The sequence below is a fragment of the Hyla sarda genome, chromosome 2, assembly GCF_029499605.1.
Source record: "Hyla sarda isolate aHylSar1 chromosome 2, aHylSar1.hap1, whole genome shotgun sequence".
In the NCBI taxonomy this organism is placed as follows: Eukaryota; Metazoa; Chordata; class Amphibia; order Anura; family Hylidae; genus Hyla; species Hyla sarda.
This window is the reverse complement of record NC_079190.1, coordinates 108127409-108152050: the sequence shown is the minus strand read 5'-3', so window position 1 is coordinate 108152050 and position 24642 is coordinate 108127409.

Below are 24642 nucleotides of genomic sequence, written 5' to 3'. Positions count from 1 at the left end.
TCTCTCCTTCTCCTGTGTCAGGTTCCTCAGGTATCTTCGAGGTTAAGGAAAGCTTGGCCACTAAAACCATTAGAGGTAAAAGATTTTTCCTGATTGACTGGAAGGGGTTCGATCCTGAAGAAAGGTCCTGGGAGCCAGAGGAGAACATTTTGGATCAGGATCTGGTCCTCAATTTTCTGCGGCCAAAAAAGAGGGGGAGACCTAAGGGGGGGGGGGGTACTGTTCCAGCTGGCGCTGTCACTTACCTTCTCTGCTCTCTGTCCCCTCCGCCGTTCCTGATTCTCAGCACATGTGCATCCACCCCCTAAGGCGCGCACGTGCCGCCTCTTTCAGATTTAAAGGGCTAGCGCACCAATGATTGCTGCTTGTCTGCTCCTGAACCTTTTCAGCCCCGGACTTCCTCTTGACCCCTGACGGATCTTTGTGCCCTTGTGCCTTGGAGAAAGTGTTGCCTGAATTGTGTCTTGTCTTACTGTGTACCAGTTTTGCCTGCCTCTCTCCCTGACCACGCTTCCTTGTCACTTGCCCTCTGACCTTCTTGCTATGTATTCTGACCTTGTTGTTCTGCCGCCTGCCCGGACCTTCTGTATTTCCCAGACTACGAGTTTGTCTCATCCTCTCTGTGCCACACATCACCATGGCTGCCGTAGTGGATGAGTCTTATCAGAGGTAGCGACCTGGGAGCCACCTGCCGCAGAAAGTCCATCCCGCTTTGCGGTGGGCTCTGGTGAAAACCAGTGGCTCCTTAGACTCCACTCCCTGGTATGGCTCAAGCCATCATCCACCCAAGGTACAGCCATCATCCACATCTCCAGTCATTACACACAGTATCTAATCCTGACCATGTGCATCTAATTTGTATGTCTCTATCGCATATATTTATTATAAAAATACCTCTTTTCATTAGCTCACAGTGTTAGAAAATCCTCTCAGGGGAAGGGGGCGTGTCCCTCCCTTGTGGTGTGGGAGGGGATTGGTGTGTCTGCTCAAGCAGCCTTGTCCATAAGTTGTCTCTTGTCACACTTCAGGAGCCGTTTTCTTATTAACCTTTTAAGGGCACTGGGCGTATGCATACGCCCTGCATCCCGAGTCCTTAAGGACGTGGGACATATGCATACGACCGTGGGAATTCCGGTCCCTGCCGCTAGCCGGTTGGGGACCGGACCGGGATGCCTGCTGAAATCATTCAGCAGGCATCCCGGCACATCGCCGAGGGGAGTCCTGAGACCCCTCCATGTTGGTGATCGCAGAAAATCGCATGTCAATTCAGACATGCGATTTTCTGCTATTCCGGGCTGATCGGGTCTCTGGTGACCCGATCACCCAGAAAATAGGGATGATCGGAGCTGTCAGTGACAGCCCTGGTCATCCTGAGGGATAGGAGCGAGGTCGCAGTGCTGCAATCTCCTCCTATCCCCTGCCATTGGTCAGAACTGATTCTGACCAATGGCAGGGCAGGACAGTGGGTTGCCATGGCAACCCCTCATTCTGCCCACCCCTGGATGTCGAGGGGAACGTGGGGAGAAGATGGATGCCGGTACCTGGAGGAGAAGATGCCTGGGGAAATGAAAGTGAAAGTAAAGTGATCTTTACTTTGGCAACCACTAGGAAGGCCAAACTGCCAAAGGCTGTCTGGGCATGCTGGGAGTAGTAGTTTTGCAACATCTGGAGGGTCACAGTTTAGAGACCACTGTTACAGTGGTGCCCAAACGGTAGCCCTCCAGATGTTGCCAAACTACATCTCTCAGCATGCCTAGACTGCCCAGGTATGCTGGGAGTTGTAGTTCTGTAACATCTGTCCCTTCAGATTTTGCAATTTTCCTGACATTTTTGAAAATTGCTGCTCTACTTTGAAGCCCTCTAATTTAAAAAAAAAAGATAAAATATGTCCATTTTATGATGCCAACATAAAGTGGACATATTGCATTTGTGAATAAAAATAAAATGTATTTGGAATATCCATTTTCCTTACAAGTAGAGAGCTTCAAAGTTAGAAAAATGCTAAATTTTCAAAATGTTCATGAAATTTTGGGATTTTTCACCAAAAAGGATGCAAGTAACGCCGAAAATTTTCCACCAAAATAAAGTAGAATATGTCACGAAAAAACAATCTCAGAATCAGAATATTCGGTAAAAGCATTTTTGAGTTATTAATTTGTAAAGTGACGGTGGTCAGAATTGCGAAAAAGGGCTCAGTCCTTAAGGTGAAAAAGGGCTGCGACCTTAAGGGGTTAAATATTTAAAACTTTTTAAACAACCATTACTATTACAATAGGTCTTTCTTTTTCATCAGTAAAACCAGATAAAAAGTTTTTGGATTTGACAGTGCCCATTTAAGCTTTTTGTAATAAGTTAAAGTTTGACAGCCATAATTTATTTTCTTGTTTGGTTATGAAAATAATTTTTCTGTCTTTTATTCCATTTTATATAATCATTTTCTTTTGTGTACTGTAGGTGAAAATGTACAACACACTAAAAGTATCTGTTTTTCAAAAATATCATACTTTATAAAGTATCATAAAGTTTCACTAATATGCATTTATTGGTGGTTGCCTATAGGTAGGGCTTATGCACTTTTGCGCAACATTTGCTGATGAAAATAATCCCTGCAATCCACAGTCCATAGAAAGAATGAATGCATTTATTCTTCCGATGGAATCTGCATCTGTGACAGAAGAATTAATTCTGAGTGGAATATCTGTAGTGTGTATGGGTCCTTACAGTCACTCTGATATAAGAGATGTATTTTGTTTGGTCCGAGCAAGTCAGTTTTTTTTTCATCCTCAATAAGGATATGAGTCGAACTCTTAAGAGACCTTTGAGGGACATTTCAATGCTATATGTACTATATTTATTACAATACTGATTACCCCTATAATTGAGACTGACATGTCATCCCCTATTACAGAAATAAATATAATACAGACTTATCCTCTCTTCAGAACTGAGCCAGATCTTTTTAAATGGAACCTATCATATTGCAAATGGAGTCCAATCTACAGACATTACATTGTAGAACAGGAGGAGCTGAGCAGATTGATATATCGTTTTTTTTAATGAAAAAGTTCCTGGATAACTGGTGACTGCCATTTATCTGTGTATAAGTGTGCTTAAAGAGAGAGCTGTCAATCCCTAAGTAGGACCCCCACTTGACTACTTTGGCCATGATCAGCAGAGGTTTACATGAATAAATGACAAATTATCATGAAACTTTTCCCACAAAACTATATATCAATCTGCTCAGCTCCTCCTGATCTATAACATGATGCCCGCAGATTGGACTGTATTTTCACCCTCTCGGCTTACTGTATCATATACACTATCATAAAGTGCTGTGTACAGTGTGATCAGGAAGGTATAGATGGTAAAAACCTGCATATGACTTTTTTATGGAAGACTCTGGTTATCACTAAGTTTTCTTGGCTAAAATACAGTTGGATACTATGGGCAACTTCTCTATTTTTTGTCTGCACCAATAAATAAAAACGATGCCGGCCATATCCTTTGTTGTGAAGTCACTGTTACTTCAGTATACAATTTAGTGGACATTTTCAAACTTCTATGGTACTATTAGTTCTATGGTACTATCCTAATTTGGTAGCAATCTAAGATTTTCATGAAATCTTCAATGGTTGCTGACATAGTAATATTCATAGACGTTATGGTTAATGTATCTCTCACTATCCTTGAGGAGAAGCATATAGGGTTCTCCAGCTTCCAATGAAACATGTTAACAAATCTAAAACTTTATCATGGCATCATTAAAATTAAATAAATCATACAAAAAATGGCAAGCTCACCTCAATATACTGTATTACAAAAGAAAAGTGTTATTGTATATTGTACTAGCTGAGTACCCGGGGTTGCCCGGTTTTTCCTTCCTAATTCTTGTTGGGGAGGAAAATCAACAAAGGAGGAAGCTTTTGACTTCATATCCCATCCTCATATATTGTTGTCATATCCCAACCCCATATCCCGTCCTCATATCTCAACCTCATATCCTGTCCTCATATCCCAACCTCATATCCCGACCTCATATCCCGTCCTCATATCTGGTCCTCATATCCCGACCTCCTTTCTCGAACTCATATTCTGTCCTCATATCCTGACCTCCTATCCCGACCTCATATCCTGTCATTATATCTTGACCTCATATCCTGACCTCCTATCCTGTCCTCATATCTTGACCTCATATCCCGTCCTCCTATCCCGTCCCCATATCCTGACCTCCTATCTCAACCTCCTATCCCGTCCTCATATCCTGACTTCCTATCCCATCCTCCTATTTCAACCTCATATCCTGTCCTCATATCCCGATCTCCTATCTCAACCTCATATCCCGTCCTCATATCCTGACCTCCTAATCCGTCCTCCTATCTCGACCTCATATCCCGTCCTCATATCCCAACCTCATATCCCATCCTCATATCTCTACCTCCTATCCCGACCTCCTATCTTGTCCTCATATTCTGTCCTCATATCTCAACCTCATATCCACTCCTCATATCCCGTTCTCATATCCCGACCTCCAATCTCAACCTCATTTCTCGTCCTCCTATCTCGACCTCATGTGCTGTCCTCATATCTTGACCTCATGTCCCGTCCTCAAATCCCGTCTTCATATCCCGACCTCCTATACCATCCTTATATCCCATCCTCATATTCCGTCCTCATATCCCGACCTCATATCCCGTCCTTATGTGCCATCCTAATATCCTGTCCTCAGGTGGGACTGATTTGTGATGAAGATACTGTAAGCTGAAAATAGAAGAGGACGTGTCTTTGTGGTACTGGGCGTGATTTGCAAGCCAGACCGATGCACAAAAAGGGTAGATAATAAAAGGGGTGTGGCTTAAATGTGGGCATGTCTTTGTGAGATGGGGTGTGGCTTGCAAGCCGGATTGACACATTCACCAAGAGATGCAGAGCGCAGCCTGTGGCGTAAGGTACTGGAAGTCCCATTTACTTGCATGGGACTTGAAATAAAAAAACATCTTTTATATAAGGGTGTGGGTAAGGGTTAATTTAACTATCATATCTTTGTATTTGTCCAGAGAAACAAAGTTTATCAGCTCACCCCTGATTACGCTCAGTGTCTGCACCCGGACAGGTGCAACCCCGCACCGGGACAGACCAGGAAAAGAAAGATGAGTCCAGCGCAGACTTCGTGCAAATGATAACTACTTTATTCAGGTACCAACGACAACAGGATAAAAGTGACGCATTTCAGCCATAAAGACTTGCCTTACTCATACTAAAAACTTTGGGATGTATTGTGCTTAAGTAGGCGGAACACCGACCATCGAACAGGCGCACCTGAAATCGGGGTCACTTGTTCAAGAGATGGCATCCGACCTCCAAAGCCAAAGTTACATAGTTGTCTAATCATTAGAATATACAGCTATGCATACATCCACAACCCCATAGTATACAGAGGAATAAGAAAAATATATATAAAAAGTACAAATGTAGAAAAATACCAGACATAAAAAAATAGATACACAAATAGGACAAATATCTGTTCACCCATTTAGTCAGCCCAATGGGAAGTAATCTCCCATCGAAACAAATACATTGTACTGTGACAACCATAAAAACTTGTGCTCATCGTATTTGACATATAAGTAATATGTGTACCAGGTATTATTGAAATATTTCCAGCCGTATAGAAGATATGTGGGAACATACATTTCCCATTGATTTGCATGGGACTTTAAACAAAAACCCTGACCCTCACAAATGGGGGTAGTTAAGGGTTAAATTAACTATCCTATATTTTAAGTGGACATATAAGTAACATGTGACCAAGTATTATCGAAATATCTCCAGACGTTTGGAAGATATGCAGTAACATATATTTCCCATAGACTTGTATGGGACTTTAAACAAAAACCCCGACCCTGGCAAATGGGGGTGAGTAAGGGTTAAATCGCCTATCCTATGTTTGTTGTTGACATATAAGTAACATGTGTGCTAAGTTTCACATTAATATCTTTAGCCGTTTGGACGTGATGCTGGAACATACACACATACATACACACACACACACACACTGGGGGATATTTATTAAAGGATTTAGACTGGTTTTTCCTGTCTAAATTTGTCGCACAGAAAGTCACAGTCTAAATATGAGCGACTTTTCTGCGACTTTTGCTTTAGAGGATTTTTAGAACATGATGCATTCTAGTCTATTTTAGACAGAAAAATGAATTGGTGCTGAATTTATCAAAAGCTGCTTTTCAGCGATAAGTCGCATCGGCTGAAAGTACGCCGAAATGTCAGACCATGCTGGAGCAGGTTTAAATACAGTCTAAAGCATAGATCCCGAATTTATGAAGAGCAGTGCGACTTTTGATAAATTAGGCGCACAATAGACCAGACTAATGCTCTGTAAACTAGCTCTATATTGATGCGGGACATAGACAGCCTTGATAAATCTCCCCCATTGAGTTTTATATATATAGATATACAAAAAACTGTAGGCACTCTCAACAAAGAACCATAAGTGGGCCTATGTGAGTTAAAGGGGTCGATGTGTTTTAGAGACATTGGTAAATGGGATTATTCAGGCATTAGAAATTGATGGCCTATCCTTAGTATAGGCTATCAAGATTAGATTAGTAAGGGCCCATTGGAGTGCAAGGTACTGCAGTGTTGTTCCTGGGATTAGGCTATTAATTTTCCAAGCCCGTACACATCCCTTTAATTTAGTCACATGGCTCGCAGCTCAGGTGGATCTGACTAGAATGTAAAAAGAACATTAAAGAGGAGGTAGGATTCACACAGGGAGTCATGTGCACTGTGCTTGTGACTGAAAAATACTCGTTTTACATACAGCAATCTTTAACATGGGACTTGTCAAATGTCACAAATGATATCAGTGATTGAAAACATTGCTTTGGGTCCTGTAAATGCATTGAACTTGGTAAGATTCATATCAATCCACAGCATTGCATACCCTCTACTCTGTGGATATTTCAAGTCATTTAAAAATGAGACATTTTAATTGAGTAGATATGGCTTATGTCTGTGAAAAAAAAATTATATCATTGAATGATAAAATATTTCAGTTTGAGAAGAATGTAGATTGCTCTTTGCTTGCCTCCTGGTGTCTTTGTAACATATGGGTGCCATAAAAACAGTTGCATAAAGCAGCACATCCTGTATCTTTATTTCTTTATATTGTGCCCATGGGTTCCAGTACTAGGCCATGGAGCAGTGAAAGAAGGTGGCCTGGTCCAGTGAATCACCGTGTCTTTTACATCATGTGGATGAACAGGTGCATATGGGAGGGGCGTGGTGGACGTCACTCCCCCTCCCAAATACTTGCATTGAGGGGGTGTGGCTATGACATCACGAGCCTCCGCCCAGCATCACCAGTCATCCAGCATGGATCGAAGTTCGCTTTGTGCACCGGATGTCTGAGGTGTTGCAGCAGAGAATGTGGGGGTCCCCAGCGGCGGGATCCCCACAATCAGACATCTCATCCCTTATTCTTTGGATAGGAGATAAGATGTCTAGGAGTACCCCTTTAAGCTGGAATGCAAGTCGGTAGAGGCTCTGTAATGCTCTGGGCAATGTTCTGTTGGGAAACGGTAGGTCCTGGGATTCATATGGATATAGTTTTGACTAAACATTGTTGCAGACTAAGTACATCTATTCATGGCAATGGTATTACCTTGTAGCAGTGGCTCCTGATTTTTTTTTTTCAGGAATCATTTGAGGAACATTACTAAGAGTTTGAGTTAGATGTGGACTTGGCCTCCACATTCCCCAGCTCTCAGTCCCAGTGAGCATCTTGTGTGATGTGCTAGAACAACAAGCTGAGTCCATGGAGGTCTAAGGTCCCACCTTATAGGACTTTAATAACCTGTTGCTCACACCTTGTGCCTGATACAACAGGAAGCATACCGATACGCCTAATAGGCAGGTGTTTTAATGTTATCGTTGATGAATGTAAATTATTTTTGACAACCATATTTTTTGTTTCTTTACTGTAAATCAGTGGGTGTCAAACAGACAGACCACAAAGGTAATGGGGACTGGGAACACCATTTAGACAACATGATCATGTCATGATAGATGCATTGGAGGAGGGCAGTGTCTTTGATTAAATTTCTGCTGTCAAGAGTGGAATTCTGCTTTCAAGAGTGGAATAAATGTCAAATCTCAGTACTAGTGGTGAAACCCCCGCGATTTCCTGCATGGTGCTTTGGCTTTCCTCGTGCAAGGAGCATGGGTTGGCACGCGCCCTGCATGCATCATTGTGGAAGAGCCGAAGTGCTGTTGTGGTGACCCACGGTGAAGGCGGGACCACGGGGTGTAGCAGTGTAGATGGATGGGGCAAGATCACTGAGGGTCCCATCGGTCAACCCCCCCCCCCCACGATCTGACACTTATCCCCCATCTTTTGGATAGGAGATACATTTGTCTGAACTGGAATATTCCTTTACAGAGTTTGATTTGGTGTCTGCACAATTTTAGGGATCTGGGGTCAAATTTATTTTGGGGCTTGATCTAAATGAATTTGGGGGTCTGTTTTGTTTTTACCACAAACAAATAACAATAAATCTTGATGTTAGTTGTTCTTCAAAGTTGTTTTCAAAACAGTAACAAAATCAGCACAAATATTCTATTTTAGCTAGAAAAAAGCAAGCATTTGCCCATGCATATAAAATGACATCACAGAAGCAGAATAAACAATATATATATATATATATATATATATATATATTTATTTATATATATGGGATATCTTCTACTCCAACTACAGCTTAGACCACTATATGTATCTTCTTCCTGTCATCAAACATGGAGAATAAGGAGACAGATTGAAGCCGCTGCAGGAATTTCCGTAGGATGGACACAATGCAGCAGGCTCCGAACCTTCATCAAACAGCACAATATTGAAACTTCAGATCCTTGAGAACCGAAGACAAATGCCTACATATAGAATGCAGGATATAAACCAGGGCAGCTGATAAAAATGAGATGGACTAACACCACTGTAGTTAATGGAGATCAATGAGAAAGAGGAAAGGATGGAGAAATAAGAGGGAGATGACAAAAGATTAGAAATACTGCAAATGAAGAAGAGATTGAGACAGAAGAGAAGAATCTGTGATATTACAAGGAGCTTTGAGATTCTGCAGTTTTTCTTAAATGATATCTGTTTCTCCTTCATAGTCTCATAGTTCCAAGGTTTTTAAGAACATTAACCATACATAACTGCATTTGAATTGAATAAAAATGGTTTTTCTGGGAAAACATATTAAAAGTCTATTCCTATACTTTATAGCAGTGTTCACCATCCAGTGTGCCTTCAGTTGTTGCAAAACTGCAACACCCAGCATGCCCGGACAGCCTACGGCATTGTACTTACAACAGCTGAAGGCATACTGGTTGGGAAGCACTGCCTTAGAGTTAGGGCACATAAACCCCACCAAAGAACAGACTGAGGCTACTTTCACATTGTCATTGTGCCCCGTCCGAAAACGGCTGTTAGGCTCTCCCCATTGACTATAATGGGGTCCATCAGGCGCTGTTGTTTTTGCTGTGGGATTCGCGGGAGAAAAAGATGTTGCAAGCAATAATTTTTCTCCCGCTATTCTCCCCTCCTTTTCTGACGCTCCAGATGAAGTTTTTCCCAGTCTGTAGTTTTTCTCAATCTGCCCAGTGCTCTCCACTGACATGTTTGTACGTGTTATGAACTGGGAGCAGGATAGGTTTGCTATTGGGATTTGCTCCTTCTCTGGACAGATCCTGACATGGACAGAGGTGGAAGCAGTGAGCACTGTGGTCAGACTGGAAAGAACTACACAACTTGCTCTGGAGCATACAGCAGCTGGTAAGTACTGGAAGGCTTAAGATTTTTAGATAGAAGTAATTTACAAATCTTTAGAACGTTCTGCCATCAGTTTATTTGAAAAAAAATTTTCCTCTGGAATACCCCTTTAAATGCAGGATAGTACTATCTGATCCACTCCTATGTTAAAAGGGTGCTCCGGTGGAAAACTTTTTTTTTTTTTTTTTAATCAACTGGTGCCTGAAAGATAAACAGATTTGTAAATGATTTCTATTAAAATATCTTTACCCTTCCAGTACTTTTTAGCAGCTGTATGCTACAAAGGAAATTCTTTTCTTTTTGAATTTCTTTCTTGTCTTGTCCATGGTGCTCTCTGCTGACACTTGATGCCCTTATTAGGAACTGTCCAGAGCAGAAGCAAATCCCTATAGCAAACATATGCTGCTCTGGACAGTTCCTAACATGGACAGAGGGGTCAGCAGAGAGTACTGTGGATAAGACAAAAAATTAATTCAAAAAGAGAAAAATTTCCTCTGCAGCATGCATCTGCTAATAAGTACTGGAAGGGTAAGGATTTTTAATAGAAGTAATTTACAAATCTGTTTAACTTTTTTTGCATCAGTTCATTTAAAAAAAAAAAAGTTTTCCACCGGAGTACCCCTTTAAGTATTGTAAAAGATCAAGATTACACTCACCAGACCTACATGTCACAGTTTAGGATAGAGTGTCCTGGTTAGGCTGGAGGGATGTCTATAAGCATTACAATTCTGCAATAGCTGTCTTTACCCTTACTATTTATAGAGCACCCACACTCACCCCTAGAAATTCCTGAGCTTACATTCTATTTGTATCCATTGAGATGAATTTATATGACTATTTACATGGGAATCATTAATGAAAATGTGAGCTAACATTTCTGTAGTAGGTATTGGCGCCTTTGAGCATACCACACTTATGGTATTCCATTTTGGAGGCAGCAACATTTGAAAAACCTATTTATTTTAGTATTCCTGAGCGGTAGACATTCCTGATGCATTATCATGCAACAGGAAAATGGCATACCCTGCATTTTCCTTGCTGAGAATTAATAGGTAATGGATGTCCTTTTTCCTTTAGGAAAAAGCAGATTGTGGGTTTTGGGCGGCTCTCCCATTAGGCCGGTAAGGCAGCCACCTAAGTCCTTCCGCTTGAGGCGGCCTCGCTAGGGGTAGGTGTGGCAGAGGGGAATTTGCAGCTGCCTAATCAGCCTAATGAAAGAGTCACCTCTGGGGCATATGCTTCTGGCAGGTACCCTCAGTACACTTTAGGGCCTCCAATGCCACTTTAATAACAGGTGTGCTACCCTCTGCAACTTTAAGAGCAGGGCTGTTGGCAGTGGTGGAGGTAACAGAGAGCAGTGCACAGGCATGTCTGCTAGAAAATTCCCCTTATGTCAATTGACTTGCAGAGCAGGAGAATATATCAGTGCAGCCACTTTAAACAGTCTGTCTGATGTGGCCGGTAACTAACTTTGGTTAGGCTGTGTCTGATGCACATTTAAAAACATGGAATTTCTTGGATCACAGACTTTGCACCAAGGGGCCAGTGTAAAAGGGGTTTTTAACCCCTACCCAGTGCTGTCCAAATAAAAAAAAAAAAAAATCCCCTAACCATCTGGGATAAAAGTTAGGATTTGTTCAGCCTTGTTGAAACCAAAGATTTAAAATACAATTAATTATACAATTATGACATTAGACATGAATGGAGGGGGCGTGGCGTGACATCACATCCCAAGTCCCGGAAACTCGGAGGTTCCCGAAACTGGAGATTCAGCACCCGCATAGAATGTGGGTGCTGCAGGGAGATCGTGGGGGGTCCCAGCAGCGGGCTCCCCGCAATCAGACATCTTATCCTCTATCCTTTGGATAGGGGATAAAATGTTTTTGCCCAGAATATTCCTTTAAGGTTAAAATTTACTTGGTCCTCAAGGAGTTTATTTACAAAAAATATCATGTGATTTATAAACAAAATGTGCTTTGTATTTACAGATATACAAGTAGAAAAGCTGGATGAAAACAAATCTCATGTCTCCACATTTGTGAAAAGCCTCAAGATCTGAAATAGATTTTTTTTTTCTGTAGCCCACAAAAAAAATCACTATTTTATGTATCTGGTGAAATCCTCAGAAAGTGACAATATGAACCTGCAATGTAGAGTACAGTTCACCAACACAGTCTCATGAATAGTTGATGCTATTCAGCATTGGGTCTGCCACTATAGCTGTCATAGTGCTGCCATTATTAACAAAGATGAATGTAGAAGAAACCATGTAATCTTGAAAAGGGTAGTAAATGTAAAATAAAGCAATGGCTTTAAAATATTTTATATGTTCTGTTGGTTTTTCAGTATGCTGTGTAGTTTGCACATAGGCTGAAGCCTCAAATGGCTATTTTATTCATTCCTCAATTTAATGATAGTGTAATAGTGATATATGATATATTACTATATCACTAAAATCCTATTATTTCTGTATAAACAAGGATATATGTACTGCAGAGCCAGCCTCTGGAGTTTTTATATAGCCAATGGAGCGGACACACAAGCTCGGGTTTCTCCCATCTCTTTTTCACATTGGTGATGTGAATTGATGCAGGATTCTTTTTCTTTAAGAGTGTCATTTATAGAAGAGTTTTTTTTTTTTTTTACATTGGACAATCCCTGTTTGTTTAAAAGGTCCCCAAAATAAACTGATTCCAAAGTGCCCTGCCACTGGGATTCTCAGCATTTAACTGTAATCTGAATGGAAAATTGTCAGTAAGTGTTCAATTCCTCTGCAGCGCCATTGGAATCAATATGTTTTTTGTGTAATACATGGACATAGAAATATGTACTTTCTAGCTGATCATTAGTGTTGAGCGGCATAGGCCATATTCGAATTCGCGAATATTCGCGAATATATGGGCGAATATTCGTCATATTCGCGAATATTCGCATATTTGAAATATCCTCTTTTTATTTTCGCATATGCGCATATTCGCATGCGCGGAAATTACCATATGCGAAAATTTGCAAATACAAAAAGTAACATAAGCGAAATTCGCATATGCGAAAATTAGCATATGTAAATTTGCGCATATGCGGAAATTCGCTCACCAGTCTCACACAGTAGTATTAGAGCCTTCTTACAACACATAAGCTGGAAGCAGAGAGGGATGATCACTGTGATGTGTACTGTGAAAAAAAAACAAAAAAAAAACGAATATTCGTAATTACGAATATATAGCGCTATATTCGCGAATATTCGCGAATTCGCGAATATGCGATATTCACGAATAAAATTCGAATTGCGAATATTCGCGAGCAACACTACTGATCATGTGGCCAAAGATTATCTTTTTGTACCACTGCATCACAGTTTATGAATGTGAATGAGGTTGTACTGCAACCAGAAGTCCATCTTGGGTGGATTTCTGATTATGGTCAGAGCATAGTCACAGCCCCTTTTGGACCATTGCTTTATTTAAAATTGGCTGACACTTTTAAGATAACATGGTTTCTTCTATATTCATCTTTGTAGTAATGTCAGCATTTGTTTTAAGCTGATCCATTTAAACAAGGTTGGCACTGTCTCAAGGGTTACACCATTTTTCCCTAATGCAAGGGATAGTAAGAGTGTATAGGGCAAAAGAAATACAAGATGGGAGTTAGTGGTACTTTGAACCATTTTTTATTTTCTCATTAGTGTACAGTATAATATACATCTTTATAGTTTTAGAGGTATGATCTGGGTAGCAGGAAATGTTATTATTTTCGTTGTTTCTTAAAGGAGAAGTATAATGCATAAAAACGTATCCCCTATCTGCAAGATAGGGAATGAGTTTTAAATTGCGGGGGATCCAAACGCTGGGACTCCCGCTATTTTCTGCATGGGCTTCCTGTTCTCCCCGTGTGTGGATTGACATGTCCCATTACTGAGGAGAGCAGAGGGCCTGTGCAGGAGATCTTGGGGTGTCCCTGCAGATAGGGGATACATTTTTATGCATGACACCTCTACTTCAATGACTTACTTTTGGTTTTGTCTACTGGACATGAAAGTGGGTTAAGTGATCATGAAGGGTTATTAGGTAAAAGGAAATGCTATAACCTTTCCTCACTCCCTGGCAGCTCACTTCTGGTTCTGTCTCATTTTAGCTCAATACCTTCTTACCCAGATTGAAGGGGGTGGGCTGAAACAGTGGGCCGATAGTGTATTGTGACCAAGCAAATACTCCTAAGTGTCTCAGGACAAAACAATGAAAATTACAATTTTAGGGACACATCCCCGAAGGACTGCCCTAAACTAGAGACTACTTAACTAAATTAATAAAACTTAACTTTTATTATAACCACTAAATTATAAGTTGTGCTATTGGTACCATAGTGAAAAAATGTTAAAAAGTCCGGTCATCCACCATGTGACTACAACTTAGGTCAAATTTGCCCAGATGTCTTGTGATCAGTGTCACAGTGGAAAGGTCTAATTAAGCCAGACAGTGTCGCCACCGCTGACTATAGAAAACCCCCACCCTATTAGAATTTTGCTATAGTGTCACTAGGATGCCGATTATTAAAAACATTATAGCCCCTCTTGCTGACGTTTCGCCAGTGTACCCTGGCTTTTTCAAAGAAGTGAGGACAGGTATACCATGCATCAGTCGTCCTTTTATATGGTAGGAAACTAATTACTGTGCGCGTCATTTCCTGTGCGCTCTCACGGTTCGGTTCCACATCATAACTTTGCGTCAATATCAACCAATCATCTAGAATGTTTACATACGCCTACTATTGTTTAGCCAATACAATTACAGACTTGCCTGTGATGTCATCGGATACCGCTCCACTGGTCCTATCAGCGCCCGCTACGTAATGCTTCACGACTTTCATAGTACCGAACCGCAGCCGATCATGTGACTGATCAGCTGACGGTCAGTCATAGCCACTATCAAGGCCGTTAATGGTCTCGCGCATGCGCATTATTGGTCCCGCAGCGCTTGTGAGTACTGCGCATGTGATAGGACTTAGTCTATACCGTAACTTGGTTTTATACTGCGCATGTCTAAGGGAACAAGATGATATACTAATAATACCTGATAATCAGAATACAACAAGGTAGGTCTAAAGGACAGACTATTGGCACTTTTTGATGACAATTAGACGTCTATTTATTATATTGTAGTATAAAGATGTTAATAGGGTAAGTATTGAAGCTCAATCCTTGGTTCTTAAGAATAGTCTATTAAATATAGACATAATATAAAATAATATAAAGAATGTGTGATAAATCCATATGGGTATGGATCGATGCCCATTGAAAATAGGTGCACCCATGCATTTGAGTAATATAACAGATCCAATTAATTATGAACCCAGTGGGGACTTATATAGTGCATTTTAAAGTAAAAATTAGTGGATACAAATTTAAACAGTAGTGACCTATTATACCAAACAAACCACAATCTTATGTGTGAATACTCATGCTTAATAAATCAAGGACTGGACCAGATCAATTATAAAACCATATATTTATAACTGCACCAATGTTAATGTTTTATAGACCGAAACAAAGGGAAAAGTCCCTATAGATCACATCACTAGTATATGTCTTCTTCCAACAAAAGATATGGATGTCTTCATAGTCTTATTGACAGCCAGCACATTCATACTGGTGTGCTGACTCTTTCATTTCAGACTTGAAACAAAAAGTGAAACCGAGCACCACCTTGACAGTATATAATCGAAAGTCAAGGAGTACCTAAATAGGGGGGTTACACCCCTACATATATATGATGCATGGTAAACTCTAAAATCACTATGGAAACTTAGTAATCAATTAGCCATCTAAGAATGCGGAATAAGAGAAACCTTCATTGAGGCCACTCGGACTTAGAGACTTCAGCCGGTAAATCCACCGTGCCTCCTCTCTTAATAGGACCTGATCAATATTCCCCTTCCTTTCGTTTAGAACCATTTTCTTAAGACCCCAAAATTTTATTGCAAATTTCTGTGTAGAATGTATTGATCTCATATGTACTGACAGCGGTGTCTCTGTCTCTGTCCTTATTGTGCTCACGTGCTTACTAATTCTCTTTCGGAATTCCTGTGTAGTTTTACCCACGTAGAGCTTCATACACGGACACTGTGCGATATAGATGATATTCTTCGTACTACAGTTTATGAACTCATTGATTTTGTATGTCTTATGGTCCACTGGATTGTCGAAGCTTTTCTTCTTACACATAAATTTGCAATTGGTGCAGTGTCCACATGCATAACTGCCTGTTGGTGAGTTCGGTAACCAAGTTGATGATTCAGATGGTTTGGCCATACCTTTCTGATGGATTTGGGCCCCTGCGGTATGTGATGCTTGGATGGGGACTTAGCCTATCTCTTAGATCCGTATCTGATAGTAAGATATGCCAGTGAGATTCCAAAATCCTATGGATCTTTTGAGAATAGGCATCATATGTCCCTATGCATCTAATGATGTTGTCATCCTGTCTGTTCCAAGAGTCCTTCAACAATGAGGTTCTATCGGCCACTTTGGCTCTGTTAAAAGCCTTCCTCATATACTGAGAAGGATAGCCACGTTTTTTAAATTTGTTAAACAGTTTATTACTCTCCTGTATAAATTGATTCTCCTCCGAACAGTTCCGTTTGGCCCTTAGGTATTGTCCTATGGGAATACTGCGTCTTAGGGACGCAGGGTGCCAACTCTCCCATTGTAACAGGTTGTTAGTAGCTGTCGGTTTCCTAAATAACTTAGTCTGGACTCGATTATTCGGATCTATGTAGATAGTGATGTCCAAAAAGTTGATGGACCTGCCACCTACTTCAGAGGTAAAGTTCATTCCAATGTCATTGCAATTTAATTTAGATACAAACTCTGTAAATAAACACAGGGGCCCCTCCCAAAAAATCAAAATATCGTCAATGTACCTCCCCCAAAAGGAAATGTGCTGTGTATAGAAATTAAACTCTTCACCAAAAACAAATGTGCTCTCCCACCACCCTAAAAACAAGTTTGCATACGTGGGTGCACAAGAGGACCCCATGGCGGTGCCCTTCACCTGATGGTAGAAAGCACCGCCAAAGAGGAAGAAATTATGGGTTAATACAAACGATAAAAGGTCAAGAACAAATTTATTGTGTTTGACAAAGTGTCTACTCTTAGTGTCAAGAAAAGTGCTAATTGCTTTCAAACCGAATTCGTGCTGTATATTACTATAAAGGCCCTCCACATCTAAACTCATAAGTGATGTGCTCTCTGTGACTGTCAAATCATTAATCTTAGAAACTGTGTCCTTAGTGTCTCTTAAATAAGAAGAAAGGGAAGGTACAAACGGAAATAAAATCTTATCCAAATATTGGCTGGCACCCTGTGTCAGATTGTTGTTCCCTGACACAATGGGACGGCCCTTGAGTGGGGTCGTCCCCTTGTGCATCTTCGGGAGCGCATAGAATGTTGAAATAGTTGGTTTTGCATTATAAATAAACTTCCTCTCATTTTCAGTAATAACTCCCTCTACTTGTGCCAATTCCAGCAGAGAATTTAACTCTTTCAGAAAGGGATCAGTAGGGTCCTTCATCAGTACTCGATAAGTTTCCTTATCATTTAGAATACGGTGGACCATTTGGCTGTACTGGTCTGTATCCATAACAACAATGTTGCCTCCTTTATCAGAGGCCTTTATCGTTATGGTATCATTATCACGTAATCTGTCCAGCGCATGTTTCTCTGCTGTTGTAAGATTACTATGTATCTTCGAACCTTTAGGGCGAATTTTCTGAATATCATCAGTAACTACTTTAACAAAAGTATCTATTTGAGAGTACTGTGCGAACGATGGTGTCATTTTAGATCTTGGTTTCAGATCTGTAAGTGGTATTGCAAGCTGTGTGTCTAACCCTTCATTTTCATCAACCAAAGATTCCAAGACATCAATGGCTTCTCTATCTCTTCGGTAAGAGGCCCTATCGTTGCTATTTAGTTGAGTATGCCATTTGTGCAAGGCCAACTTACGGGCAAATAAGTTTATATCCTTTATCCAGTCAAACTCACTGAATTTTGGTACAGGGGTAAAGGATAGACCTCTCCGCAGGAGGGATTCTTCCGCTGCACTTAAAGTGTACGATGACAAGTTGAAGATTTGCATTCTATCCTCCTCCTGACCGTCACTTGTTGTCTGCATATTTACTCTTTCCATAGATGTCACTTGTGGAATATTGCCAGTAAGGATCATTATGGGCCTGTTGGTTGGTTGCCTAGACCCCCTGTCACCATAGGCTGGTTGCTCATGCTGGCCTGACTCAACCCTAAAAAATGGGGTTGCAAGGGGGGGGCATTCATCACGCTTTGATTGGAATAAGGCTGTGATAGCATTGTCATACCAGCAGGACGTACTGGAAATGTATTTTGAGTTATAAGAGGTTGACCTGCACTCACGGGTGCCAGTTGATATCTTTGTGGTGGCATTATGCCTATCTGTTGAGACAAGCCATAGGATGAGCCATAGTTCCCAGATGTACCACATGTTGGATTAGCTGGTATATTGTCCTTCTTGACTGTCGGTTTCTTTTGGTTATAGGGATATTTCCTCGCAGGTCCTTTGAGATCTGGTCTTTTATATTTACGTTTAGTACCTGAATTGTTACTGGAATCTGAATGATATTCAGTGCCCGAGGTATCTGACTCCGATCTTACTTGTTGTTGTTGAAACTGGGGTCTATTGTAGGTCTTGTAAGTTTGATTCTTCTATTTATATGTGTATATTCTGCCAGTGGAGAAATCGGTATAATCCCTGATATATTTTTGATGTTTCCTCTCTTTAATTTCGCTCTTGAACACCTCAAGATTCTTCTGTAGTTTTTGTTCCAAAATACTATATTCAGGGTTAGATGAAAAACCCTGTATCTGCTTTATTTCCGAGTCAAGTTGACTGGTAACTTTTTGGAGATAATTTCTCTCGTATTCAAGCAGATAGTTCACCAATCTGAGGGAATTCTCTGTCTGTAGATGTTCCCACCCCTTGATGAAAGTCTCGTCTTCTTTATGTGTACTAGGTGTGAGGGGAGACCTCAACCCTCTATATACCAACTGTTGTTGGGAGTATGTCTCCAAACTGGAGACCTCCCACCAGGTACGAATGTACGATTTGTACGTTTTATTTAGAGTTTTGAAAGCTTGATGTATATCCACCTGATTAAGTGGTAAGTTCACTACAGAGAAAACATGAGGTGCCTCTGATTGAAATAAATCCGCATTCATAGGCTGAGATAAGAACCCAGACATTGCTGGATGGAGAATTTAGAGCAAGTATCCAGTACTGCTCATAATAAATTCAAACCAAGCAAATACTCCTAAGTGTCTCAGGACAAAACAATGAAAATTACAATTTTAGGGACACATCCCCGAAGGACTGCCCTAAACTAGAGACTACTTAACTAAATTAATAAAACTTAACTTTTATTATAACCACTAAATTATAAGTTGTGCTATTGGTACCATAGTGAAAAAATGTTAAAAAGTCCGGTCATCCACCATGTGACTACAACTTAGGTCAAATTTGCCCAGATGTCTTGTGATCAGTGTCACAGTGGAAAGGTCTAATTAAGCCAGACAGTGTCGCCACCGCTGACTATAGAAAACCCCCACCCTATTAGAATTTTGCTATAGTGTCACTAGGATGCCGATTATTAAAAACATTATAGCCCCTCTTGCTGACGTTTCGCCAGTGTACCCTGGCTTTTTCAAAGAAGTGAGGACAGGTATACCATGCATCAGTCGTCCTTTTATATGGTAGGAAACTAATTACTGTGCGCGTCATTTCCTGTGCGCTCTCACGGTTCGGTTCCACATCATAACTTTGCGTCAATATCAACCAATCATCTAGAATGTTTACATACGCCTACTATTGTTTAGCCAATACAATTACAGACTTGCCTGTGATGTCATCGGATACCGCTCCACTGGTCCTATCAGCGCCCGCTACGTAATGCTTCACGACTTTCACTTTTTGTTTCAAGTCTGAAATGAAAGAGTCAGCACACCAGTATGAATGTGCTGGCTGTCAATAAGACTATGAAGACATCCATATCTTTTGTTGGAAGAAGACATATACTAGTGATGTGATCTATAGGGACTTTTCCCTTTGTTTCGGTCTATAAAACATTAACATTGGTGCAGTTATAAATATATGGTTTTATAATTGATCTGGTCCAGTCCTTGATTTATTAAGCATGAGTATTCACACATAAGATTGTGGTTTGTTTGGTATAATAGGTCACTACTGTTTAAATTTGTATCCACTAATTTTTACTTTAAAATGCACTATATAAGTCCCCACTGGGTTCATAATTAATTGGATCTGTTATATTACTCAAATGCATGGGTGCACCTATTTTCAATGGGCATCGATCCATACCCATATGGATTTATCACACATTCTTTATATTATTTTATATTATGTCTATATTTAATAGACTATTCTTAAGAACCAAGGATTGAGCTTCAATACTTACCCTATTAACATCTTTATACTACAATATAATAAATAGACGTCTAATTGTCATCAAAAAGTGCCAATAGTCTGTCCTTTAGACCTACCTTGTTGTATTCTGATTATCAGGTATTATTAGTATATCATCTTGTTCCCTTAGACATGCGCAGTATAAAACCAAGTTACGGTGTAGACTAAGTCCTATCACATGCGCAGTACTCACAAGCGCTGCGGGACCAATAATGCGCATGCGCGAGACCATTAACGGCCTTGATAGTGGCTATGACTGACCGTCAGCTGATCAGTCACATGATCGGCTGCGGTTCGGTACTATGAAAGTCGTGAAGCATTACGTAGCGGGCGCTGATAGGACCAGTGGAGCGGTATCCGATGACATCACAGGCAAGTCTGTAATTGTATTGGCTAAACAATAGTAGGCGTATGTAAACATTCTAGATGATTGGTTGATATTGACGCAAAGTTATGATGTGGAACCGAACCGTGAGAGCGCACAGGAAATGACGCGCACAGTAATTAGTTTCCTACCATATAAAAGGACGACTGATGCATGGTATACCTGTCCTCACTTCTTTGAAAAAGCCAGGGTACACTGGCGAAACGTCAGCAAGAGGGGCTATAATGTTTTTAATAATCGGCATCCTAGTGACACTATAGCAAAATTCTAATAGGGTGGGGGTTTTCTATAGTCAGCGGTGGCGACACTGTCTGGCTTAATTAGACCTTTCCACTGTGACACTGATCACAAGACATCTGGGCAAATTTGACCTAAGTTGTAGTCACATGGTGGATGACCGGACTTTTTAACATTTTTTCACTATGGTACCAATAGCACAACTTATAATTTAGTGGTTATAATAAAAGTTAAGTTTTATTAATTTAGTTAAGTAGTCTCTAGTTTAGGGCAGTCCTTCGGGGATGTGTCCCTAAAATTGTAATTTTGATAGTGTATTGTGAACACTGCATATATTTTTTTCCCCGCTGTCTTAGCTTGCCAGGTGCGAAGGTATCAGGCTGAGACGAGACAAAACCCTAACTGAACAACTAGGGAGCTGGGAAGGATAATACCTTTCATGCAAATAAGATAACCTCTTTAAGACCATCTAACTCCACTTTCACTTTGAATAAACCTTGAGTTTACATTAGTCAACAAATAATTCAATGTATTATTAAATATTATATGAGATCTATAAGAATGTAAATTTGTAGTAACTAATCCAATGCATTTGAGGCTTTTATCTCACTAGCCCATTGCAGCATATGAGCCATATAAAATTCCAAAATCTAACCTATCATCTGTCAGTGTCATCTTTACCTGTTCTTTTGCTGCATTCAGCTACCTGAGGACTCAGAGGACCAGAATTGGTTGTTAGATGAGAACAAAAGGGAAGAGGACAACAATCCAAGTTTGATAAGATGCTATGTTGGCAAGACTCTATTCTTTCTTTTTCTCTCAAGTAGAATACTGGATAGCAATTCTGCTCTGTGTCTGTTCACTGCTCAGCACAAGGGACAGATGCTCAATTTGGGATGCAGCCGATAAAGATGCATAACTGTTTTTCCTTGTACAGCGCAATGCTAACTTTCAGCAACTTGTAAAAATAATACAGTCTGAATGATTTATAGAGATAAAAGCACTAAGGGATGCATCAGATATGGCTTTCTCCTATCACTTGTGATTATGCTGAGGATGAACTGGCAAGTTGACACCAAACTACGTTAAGCTGAAGGAGGGGGAGCGAGGAGAGGGTGCAGAATTATGAGCTGGGAAAAGGTTTTCAACATCCAAAGGGAGGTACTATGCCAGATCATTGAAGCAATATAACAAGTTTTCCCTAGCTGTGTCCAAGCTTCCTGTTTACACTGTGACTCCTAGTTTAATGTACTGTAAAGCAATAAGTTGCTTGTTCAAGATGGAGCAGGTTGCAGCATTTGGATCATGTGTGTGAAAAAAAGGGGATAAGACATTCTTCAGATATATAAAAGAAAAAAGGAAGTTAAAACAAGGAATAACAAAATTAAAAACAAAGGAAGGTATGTAGAAGAGAATGAAGGGATAGCTGACTGCCTTAATAAATACTTCTGTTCAGTTTTTACAGAAGAAAAAGAAGGAAAAGGACCTCAATTAAGGAGGAAGACTAATGAATCGTTTGATGAATGTGTCTTTACAGAGGAAGAGTTTCTACGTTTGCTGTCTAAAGTGAAGACAAATAAATCACAGGGGCCTGATGGGATACACCCAAAATTATTCAAAGAGCTCAGTGGTGAGCTAGGAAAACCGTTAATAGATTTATTTAACCAATCACTGGTAACAGGAGTCGTCCTGGAAGATTGGAAATTAGCAAATGTCGTGCCCTTTCACAAGAAAGGTAGTAGGGAGGAATCAAGCAACTATAGGCCAGTACGTCTGACATCAATAGTGGGGAAATTAATGGAAACACTACTAAAGGATAGGATTGTGGAACATCTAAAATCCCATGGATTGCAAGATGAAAAACAACATGAGTTTACTTCAGGGAGATCATGTCAAGCAAATCTTATTTTTTTTTTTGACTAGGTGACTAAAATAATAGATGGTGGAGGGACAGTAGATATTGCATATCTAGTTTTTATAAAGGCTTTTGACGCTGTCCCACATAGAAGACTTATCAATAAACTACAGTCATTGAGCTTGCAATCCCATATTGTTGAGTGGATTAGGCAGTGGTTGAGTGGGTTATAGTCAATGGAGAATATTCAGACCAAGGTCTTGTTACCAGTGGGGGACCTCAGGGATTTGTACTGGGACCAATTTTGTTTAATTGTTTAATCTTCATTAGTGATATTGCAAAAGTTCTTGATGGTAAGGTATGTCTCTTTGCTGATGACACAAACATATGTAACAGGGTTGATGTTCCCTGAGGGATACACCAAATGAAAAAGGATTTGGGAAAACTATGAGAATGGTCAGAACTCTGGCAACTGAAATTTTAAGTGGATAAGTCCAAGAAAATGCACATGGGGCGTAAAAACCCTCGGGTCCTGACCACAGTATCTGAGGAAAGGGATTTAGGAGTAATTATTTCAGAAGACTTAAAGGTAGGAAGACAATGTTATAGAGCAACAGGAAACGCTAGCAGAATGATGTATACGGAGAGGTATAAGCAGTAGAAAGAGAGAAGTGCTAATGCCGCTGTACAGAACACTGGTGAGGGCTCACTTGGAGTATTGTGTGCAGTACTGGAGGCCGTATCTTCAAAAGGATATAGGATTTTTTTTTTTTTTTTTTTTTTTTTTCAAAAGGATATAGATACTCCTTTTGGATATATAGAGAGAGTTCAGAGAAGAGCTACTAAACTAGTACATGGATTGCAGGATAAATCTTACCTGTAAAAGTTAAAGGACCATAACAGGCATAGCTTAGAAGAAAGAAGAGACTTTTAAATACAGAAAGGGAATCAACACGGTAAAGGAGTAGAGTATATTAAAAAGAAGAAAAACTACCACAAGAGGACATAGTTTTAAATTAGAGGGTCAAAGGTTTATGCAGTAATATCAGGAAGTATTACTTTACTGAGAGAGTAGTGGATGCATCGAATAGCCTTCCTGCAGAAGTGGTCGCTGCAAATACAGTGAAGGAGTTTAAACATGCATGGGATAAGCATAAGGCTATCCTTCATATAAGATAGGGCCAGGTACTATTGATGGGATTCAGATTATTGGGCAGACTAGATGGGCCAAATGGTTCTTATCTGCTGACACATTCTATGCTTCTATGTTTAGCGAATCACTGGGGTTGGGGCCTGTAGTGGAAGTTGATTTGATGTGCCATATCAGACTGCCATGGCAAGTTCTGGCACATGACAATTCCTTTTTGATATCTGTGTTTTACAGATGGCAAGTCTATGGACAGCAATTACTCTAGTAGGAAGCCAGGGGTGAATGTTACCAACACTCCCTACTGTGTTGCCATGCTGTGCTTGCATATGTCAAGAAATGCAATAAAAGAAGCAATTTTTTTAAATTAAATAAAATGAGAGGAATAGCTTAAATCACATAAAAATTAGCTAAACAGATTTAATCTGTTCACATACCATCCAGTGATTTATTTGTTGACTTATCTTTAGGTTATCTCCATACAGCTTCAGCTTAAAGGGGCATTTCAGGCAAAAACATCTTAGGATAGGGGATAAGATGTCTGATCGCGAGGGGCCCTCTGCTGGGACCCCCCGTGATCTCCTTGCAGCACCCTCATTCTATGCGGGGCTGCGTCTCCAGTTTCGGAAACCTCCGTCATGCCACGCCCCCTCCATTCATGTCTATGGG